Genomic DNA, 7,648 nt, shown 5'->3' on the forward strand with positions numbered 1-7,648 from the left:
GGCTCAGGCCTGTAATCGCAGCACTTTGGGAGGCTGAGGCCAGGAGATCGAGATCAGCCTGGCCAACATGGCGAAACCCCGTCTCTACTAAAAATAACAAAAATTAGCTGGGCGTGGTGGCGGGCACCTGTAGTCCCAGCTACTCGGGAGGCTGAGGCAGGAGAATCGCTTGAACCTGGGTGGCAGAGGTTGCAGTGAGCTGAGATCGCACCACTGCACTCCAGCCTGGGTGACAGAGCGAGACTCTATCTCAAAAAAAAAAAAAAACAGGAAAAAAAAAAACAACAACAACAAAAACCAGTAACCGTAGCGGCCACCTTTTCCTGCCGCAAGGCCTAGAGGAGCAGAGAGAGCCTGACTGCAGGAAAAGAGAAGAACAGAGCAGAGACGGAGAGGAGCAGAGGGGGAAGCAGAGCACCCCGATGGAGCATGACCGATGGTCCCTGGTCGTGTCCTACCTGGACCTCAGCTCTCAAGCTCCATGAGACACCCGTGGATCCTTAGGACGAATTCCCCATGTTTTGATTTTTATTTTTGAGACAGGGTCTCGCTCCTAGGCTCAAGTCATTGTCCCACTTCAGCCTCCCAAGGAGCTGGAACCACAGGTTTGTGCCACCACTCCCGGCTAATTTTTTAAATTTTTTGTAGAGACAAGAGGTCTCATTATGTTGCTCAGGTTGGCCTCAAACTCCTGAGCTCTAGCAATCTGCCTGCCTCATCCTCCCAAAGTGCTAGGATTACAGGGGTGAGCCACCACGCCCAGCCAGTTCCCCATGTTTTGACTTGGTAACATAACTCCAATTCGTTGAGAATCCTTATTAACACCAGAGACGTGCCACTAATTAGCAGCGTGTCCATGGGTCATTTGTGTAACCTCTTCAGGCATCATTTCCTCATCTAGCATGTGGGGATACGAAGATACTTCGCAGGATCAAAGGGACGCAAATAACTGAGTGAGAATGAAAGTGCCAACTACGGTATACCCACATGGCAGGCTCATTAACCAACACCTTTCCTGTGTGAAGACACCTCCAAAGGTCTGGAGAGAAGGTCCTGGAATCATTCACGTATTAATGATATGTGGTTGAAACTCAGCACTGAATGAAAAATCGATTATTTTGCCCTCTAGAGCATTCAGTTTCTTCTAAATCAAAAGATGCAATATTGTCTTCCGGACTAAGTTCTCGGGTTTACAAATCTAGACATTTTGTCTAATGAACATTTTTCATTGCCTACCAGTAACCATCCCCATTCCTCAAGGCAAATTATCCAAGAAAGATAGAGAGCTCAAGTCTTTTTTTTTTTTTTTTTTTGAGACCAAGTTTCATTCTTGTCACCCAGGCTGGAGTGCACTGGCATGATCTCAGCTCACTGCAACCTCTGCCTCCCTGGTTCAAGCAATTCTCCTGCTTCAGCCTCCCGAGTAGCTGGGATTACAAGCGTGCACCATCATGCCCTGCTAATTTTTGTATTTTTAGTAGAGACAGGGTTTCACCACATTGGCCAGGCTGGTCTTGAACTCCTGACCTCAAGTCATCCACGTGCCTCGGCCTTCCAAAGTGCTGGGATTACAGGTGTGAGACACCATACCCAGCCAGAGAAACCCTTTTTTTTTTTTTTTTTTTGAGACAGGGTCTTCGCTCTGTCACCCAGGCTGGAGTGCAGTGGTGCAATCTCAACTCACTGCAACCTCCGCCTCCTGGGTTCAAGTGATTCTCCTGCCTCAGCCTCCTGAGTAGCTGGGATCACAGGCACCTGCCAGCATGCCCAGCTAATTTTTGTATGTTTAGTAGAGACGGGGTTTCACCATGTGGGCCAGGCTGGTTTTGAACACCTGACCTCAGGTGATCCACCTGCCTTGGCCTCCCAAAGTGCTGGGATTACAGGCGTGAGCCACCGCGCCCAGTGGAGTCTTTTTTTTTTTTTTTTTTTAAGATGAGGCTCTATGTTATCCAGGCCGGTCTCAAACTCCTGGGCTAAGGGATCTTCCCACCTCATCCTCCCAGGTAGCTAGGATTACAGGCAGACGCCATGGCACTCAGCTTTGAAGCCTTTTATAACCTATAGTAACCTTATAACCTAATTGTGGAAGTGACTTGCCATCCCTTTGCCATATTCTTTGGTCGCACAGGCCAACCCTGGTGCACTGTGGGAAGGGACTGTCTAAGGGAGTGGATATCAAGAGGCTGGGATCCCTGGGGCCATCCTGGATGCTGCCTACTACAGAGAATACTTTTCAAGATTTCCTACCAAAATATCCCTGAGGGCAGAGGGGAATGACTGTGCATGGACTCTGCAGGGCCTGGAGGTTTGGCACCAACAGCAAATAGCTCACTACAATGGAGAAATGCCCAGCCAATTTATCCTCTCTTAAGTACATAATAATTACATTACATCCCCTTTTACACCAGAAGGTTTAAGTAAATGTGATGCTTTCGGAGCCCTGTGACATACATTGGGTAGGCCCAGTGCTCAACTTCTAGTTTGAAGAGCAGGGCAGGGGAACTTGTTTGGAGACTGGTTAGAGGTCTCGGGAGGCCAAAGTGACAATTGCTTACGAGAACTGGCAGCTACAATGCCTGAGGCATTTTTGTTTTTTAACTTATTTTAAGTTCAGGGGTACATGTGCAGGTTTGTTATATAGGTAAACTTGTGTCATGGGGGTTTGTTGTACAGATTATTTTGTCACCCAGGCATTAAGTCTTCTATCTATTAGTTATTTTTCCTGACCCTCTCCCTCCTCCCACCCTTCACATCCTGACAGGCCCCAGTGTGTGTTGTTCCCCTCTATGTGTCCTCATCATTTAGCTCCCACTTATAAGTGAGAACATGAGGTATTTGATTTTCTGTTCCTGCATTAGTGTGCTAAAGATAATGGCCTTCAGTTCCATCCATGTTCCTGCAAAGGATATAATCTCATTCTTTTTGATGGCTGCATAGTATTCCATGGTGTATAGGTACCACATTATCTCTATCCATCTACCACTGATGGGCATTTGGGTTGATTCCGTGTCTTTCCGATTGTGAATAGTGCTGCAATGAACATATGTGTGCATGTGTCTTTATAATAGAACAATTTGTATTCCTTTGAGTATATACCCAGTAATAGGATTGCTGGGTCGAATTGTATTTCTGTTTTTAGGTCTTTGAAGACTCACCACACTGTCTTCCACAATGGTTGAACTAATTTACACTCCCACCAACAGTGTAAAAGCATTCACTTTTCTCTTCAACCTTGCCAGCATCTGTTCTTTTTTGGCTTTTTAACAGCCATTCTGACTGGTGTGAGATGGTGTCTCATCATGTTTTTTATTTCAGTTTCTTTAATGATCAGTGACGTTGATGTTTTTTCATATGATTCTTGGCCACATGTATGTCTTCTTTTGAAAAGTGTCTGTTCATATCCTTTGCCCACTTTTTAATGGGGTTGTCTTTTTCTTGTAAATTTAAGTTCCTTATAGATGCTGGATATTAGACCTTTGTCAGATGCCTAGTTTGTAAAATTTTTCTCCCATTCTGTAGGTTGCATGTTTACTCTGCTGATAGTTTCTTTTCCTGGGCAGAAGCTCTTTAGATTCCGTTTGTCAATTTTTGCTTTTGTTGCAATTGCTTTTGGCTTCTTCGTCATGAAATATTTGCCAGTTTCTATGTCTGGAATGGTATTGCCTAGGTTGTGTTCCAGGGTTTTTATAGTTTTGGGTTTTATGTTTAAGTTTTTAATCCATCTTGAGTTAATTTTTGTATATGGTATAAGGAAGGGGTCTGGTTTCAATCTTGTGCATATGGCTAGCCAGTTATCCCAGCACCATTTTGAATAGGGAGTCCTTTCCCCATTGCTTGTTTTTGTCAGGTTTGTCAAAGATCAGATGGTTGTAGGTGTGTGGCCTTATTTCTAGGCTATCCTGTGCCATTGGTCTATGTGTCTGTTTTTGTATCAGTACCATGCTGTTTTGGTTACTGCTGCTCTATAGTATAGTTTGAAGTCAGGTGGCATGATGAGAGGCATTGTTTATAATATTAATACTAGCACAGGAGCTCACACACGGGTGTGATGTGTTTGGCATGCACACTCACACAACAACCTAATGTCCATCAGTGAAAGCCAGTTAAATAAGTGATGATATAGTTATGTGACTGGACATTAAGACGAGATTATTTCTGTCTCCAATTCAGCTGAGACCTCAAAGTCTGAGAATACATAAAAGATGCATAGTTCCCCTGCATCCCAAGGGAGGGGCTGGATCACACATGCAGAACACACTAAGATATTATGAAACCAGGTCTGCTGGCATTAACGTTCGCCCCATCCTACCCATCAAAGGACAGAAGGGTTGATGAGTCAGTGGAGTGCTGAGGCCTCCCCAGCCCTCCCCACCACACCCCTGGGGAGGTGGGAGGACCTGCCTGGGAGGTGGAGTGGCAGGAGGCAGCAGGCTGGGGGGCACTGCCCAGAAGCTGCCCTCCCACTGCCCAGTGCTTAGTGCCAGTGCTCCCGGACCACACCGAGGGGCGAGCTGCTTATTCTCGTGGCCCAATATCAAGATGCAGATAAACTGGGAAAGAAGAGAATTTCTATTTCTGTAACCAGGTGCAGGGAGAAGGCCTGGAAATTATCGCCAGACCAACTCAAAATTTCAAAGTATTCCAGAGCTTATACACCTTCTAAGCTCTATGTGTACGTGTAAGTGTGCATTTATCTAAAGACATAAGTGACTAACTTCTACTATAAGGTCTGAGTCCTGAAGACCTTCCTCTGGAGCCTCAGTAAATTGACTTAATCTAAATGGGTCCAGGTGCTGCAGTGATTACCCTTATCTTGTCTCCTACTAAATCACAGAGGTTTGGGGAGTTCCTTCCGACCTCCAATAAACTTGTTCGTGGAGGCCTGGGGAGTTTCTTCAGACCCCCAATAAAACTTGTTTGTTTAATCCTGAACAGGTTTTGTTAAGAATGCCTTCGTTATTTTGTCATGCTTTAAGGCCCAGGAAAGGCCTAGGCGAAACTCTGGGTGGGGTTTTGTTACATTCCAGCTTTTGTGTAAGGACACTGGCTCTACCAGCTTTTAATATTTAACTTCACCAGTCAGTACTGAAATAGTTGTTACGGAGGCCCGCGTTCCTGAGGCCTGGCCTGCCATACCAGGGGGTTGAAAGGAGTGGAAGAGGAACTCTGATATTTGGATTCAAATACTTCTATATTGTCCAACATAAACATGTTCATACGTTACCAAAAAAAAGGAAAATAAAGCAGTAAAAAAGCGTGTACAATGAGCACCTAATAATTAATAGTTTGTTCTAGGGAGCAGCCCTGGGAAAACATTTCCAGCAATTTCAGATTTTTGTTATGTTTGAATTTTTTTACAATATGCATGTTTTATTTGTAGAAGCAGAAAATAATATCCAAATATAGCATTTTAGAAATAATTATAAAAAGCTACCAGAAGGCCCAGCTCTTCACCCCTCTCCTCCTCCTCCCTCCATTAAACACAGAACTCAGCCCAGCAGGGTAGGGCTGCAGCCCGTGGCAGCACTGGGAGAACGCTTCCTTTCTCTGGCTGCGCACACCCAGGATGGGACTTCCAAGCAGGACAGGGAACAGGTCCCTGTTCAGGCCCATGGATCAGCTGGGACGCCAGCGCCTTGAACCTGACTTCCCCAGGCCAGGACTCAGCCCCCTCCTTGGAACCCCATTGCTCCCCAGACTCTCCCCATTTCAGCCTCTCCCACACTCCACCCGTCTGCCGGCCTGCACCCCAGCTCTGTCCCCTCCTCTCCATCCCCAGTCCACTCACCTTCAGCTGGTAGTGAGCTTTCCCATGAGGAAACTGAGGCACGCTGGGAAAAGGGAGCTACTCCAGGTCAAGCCGCAGCTTAGCAACAGGGCCGGGACCCCGGCTTCCCCGGAGCCGCTACGGTGTGCTTTAAGTAACACCACACACCTGCACGGCTGAGGTGCGCCGCGCCTCCCCCTCACTACACTCCTTCATCCCAGATTGAAATGTGCACCATGCTCAGGCAAAAACAAACAAACAAACAAACAAACCAGGCTTTTCTCACAAAATCAAATCAGAAGGTAAGATGTGTGTGGCAGAAACAAGTTTCTTAACTTCTTGAAACCTTATTTCCCTCATGTGGAAAGTGAGTTGAGGAGCTCCTGCCTCATGGCATCGTGGGGGATCTAATGAAACGATGTGGTGCAGCTGGTGCCTCATAACTGGCAGCTGTGGTTTGTTTCTCCCAAAACCCGCCACTCTGGCCCCCAGACATTCAGGAGCTGTTTTAGGTGGCATTCATTTGGGTGGTGGGGATCAACGGAACTTTTTCTTTTTTCTGAGATGGGGTCTTGCTGTTGCCCAGGCTGGAGTGCAGTGACGTAATCTCACCTCACTGTAACCTCCTGCTCCCTGTAACCTCTGCCTCCCAGGCTCAAACGATCCTCCCACCTCAGCCTCCCAAGTAGCTGGGACTAGGCTCACACCACCACGCCCAGCTAATATTTGTATTTTTTGGAGGGACGGGGTTTCGCCATCTTGCCCAGTCTGGTCTCGAACTTTTGGGCTCAAGCAATCCTCCTGTCTCAGCCTCCCACAGTGCTGGGATTACAGGTGTGAACCACCACGCCCCGTCCCAACGGAACTTTTTCTTCCTCATCCAACAACGTATATATTTGCTCTTCAGTGAGTAAACAGTTGTCCTTTTTTTTTTTTTTTTTTTTTTTAGCGGCACTGGATTCTAGGAAAAATGAAAAATGAAGTGCATGCTTTACTTACTATGCCCCTGTGTAATAAACATCAGCTTTACCGAAGAAGAAACCTGAGGCTGTGTCCACACTGCAGTTATCTTCCTACACTCTCCATTTCTCCTTATTCTACAGATTGGCTGGGGGAAACTGAAGGATATATTCCTGGTGCAGTAAACCTGATGGTCAAACCTTCCCAGAGCTCCAGGGCAGCCAGCTGCTAGGAAGCCTCTCCCCTCTGGCCCACACCCTTCCTGTTGGCTCCTGGCCACACCAACCCATCACCTGGGAGGATGCTGGAGAAACGGGGTTGCCCCAAGAGTCCACGTGTCCTTGACGCATGGCCAGACTCAACAATGGGCTTCTTAATGAAACTGGGAAACTGCAGAGTTCAAGTGGGGGTTGGGTGCTGAGCCGTGGCTCATTCCCTCAGGGATCAAATATCAGCAGAGTCATCAGGTAAAGACCACCAAGTTCACCTTCACCTTCCTGAGGAAAAGACGTTTGGGGTCTCAGCTTTCTTCAACAGGCAGGGCAGCTCTCCAGCACATGAGAGAAGCAGGCTGCGAGTTAGATGGCAGACAGAGGCCGGACATGGTGGCTCACGCCTGTCATCCTAGCACTTTGGGATTACAGGCCAGAGGATCGCTTGAGGCCAGAAGTTTGAGACCAGCCTAGGCAACACAGTGAGATCCCAGCCTCTGTAAAAAATTAGCTCTGCGAGGCCAGGCGCAGTGGCTCACGCCTGTAATCCCAGCACTTTGGGAGGCCCAGGTGGGTGGATCACCTGAGGTCAGGAGTTCGAGACCAGCCTGACCAACATGAAGAAACCCCATCTCTACTAAAAATACAAAATAAGCTGGCCATGGTGGCACATGCGTGTAATCCCAGCTACTCAGGCTGAGGCAGG

The sequence above is a fragment of the Pan paniscus genome, chromosome 11, assembly GCF_029289425.2.
Source record: "Pan paniscus chromosome 11, NHGRI_mPanPan1-v2.0_pri, whole genome shotgun sequence".
In the NCBI taxonomy this organism is placed as follows: Eukaryota; Metazoa; Chordata; class Mammalia; order Primates; family Hominidae; genus Pan; species Pan paniscus.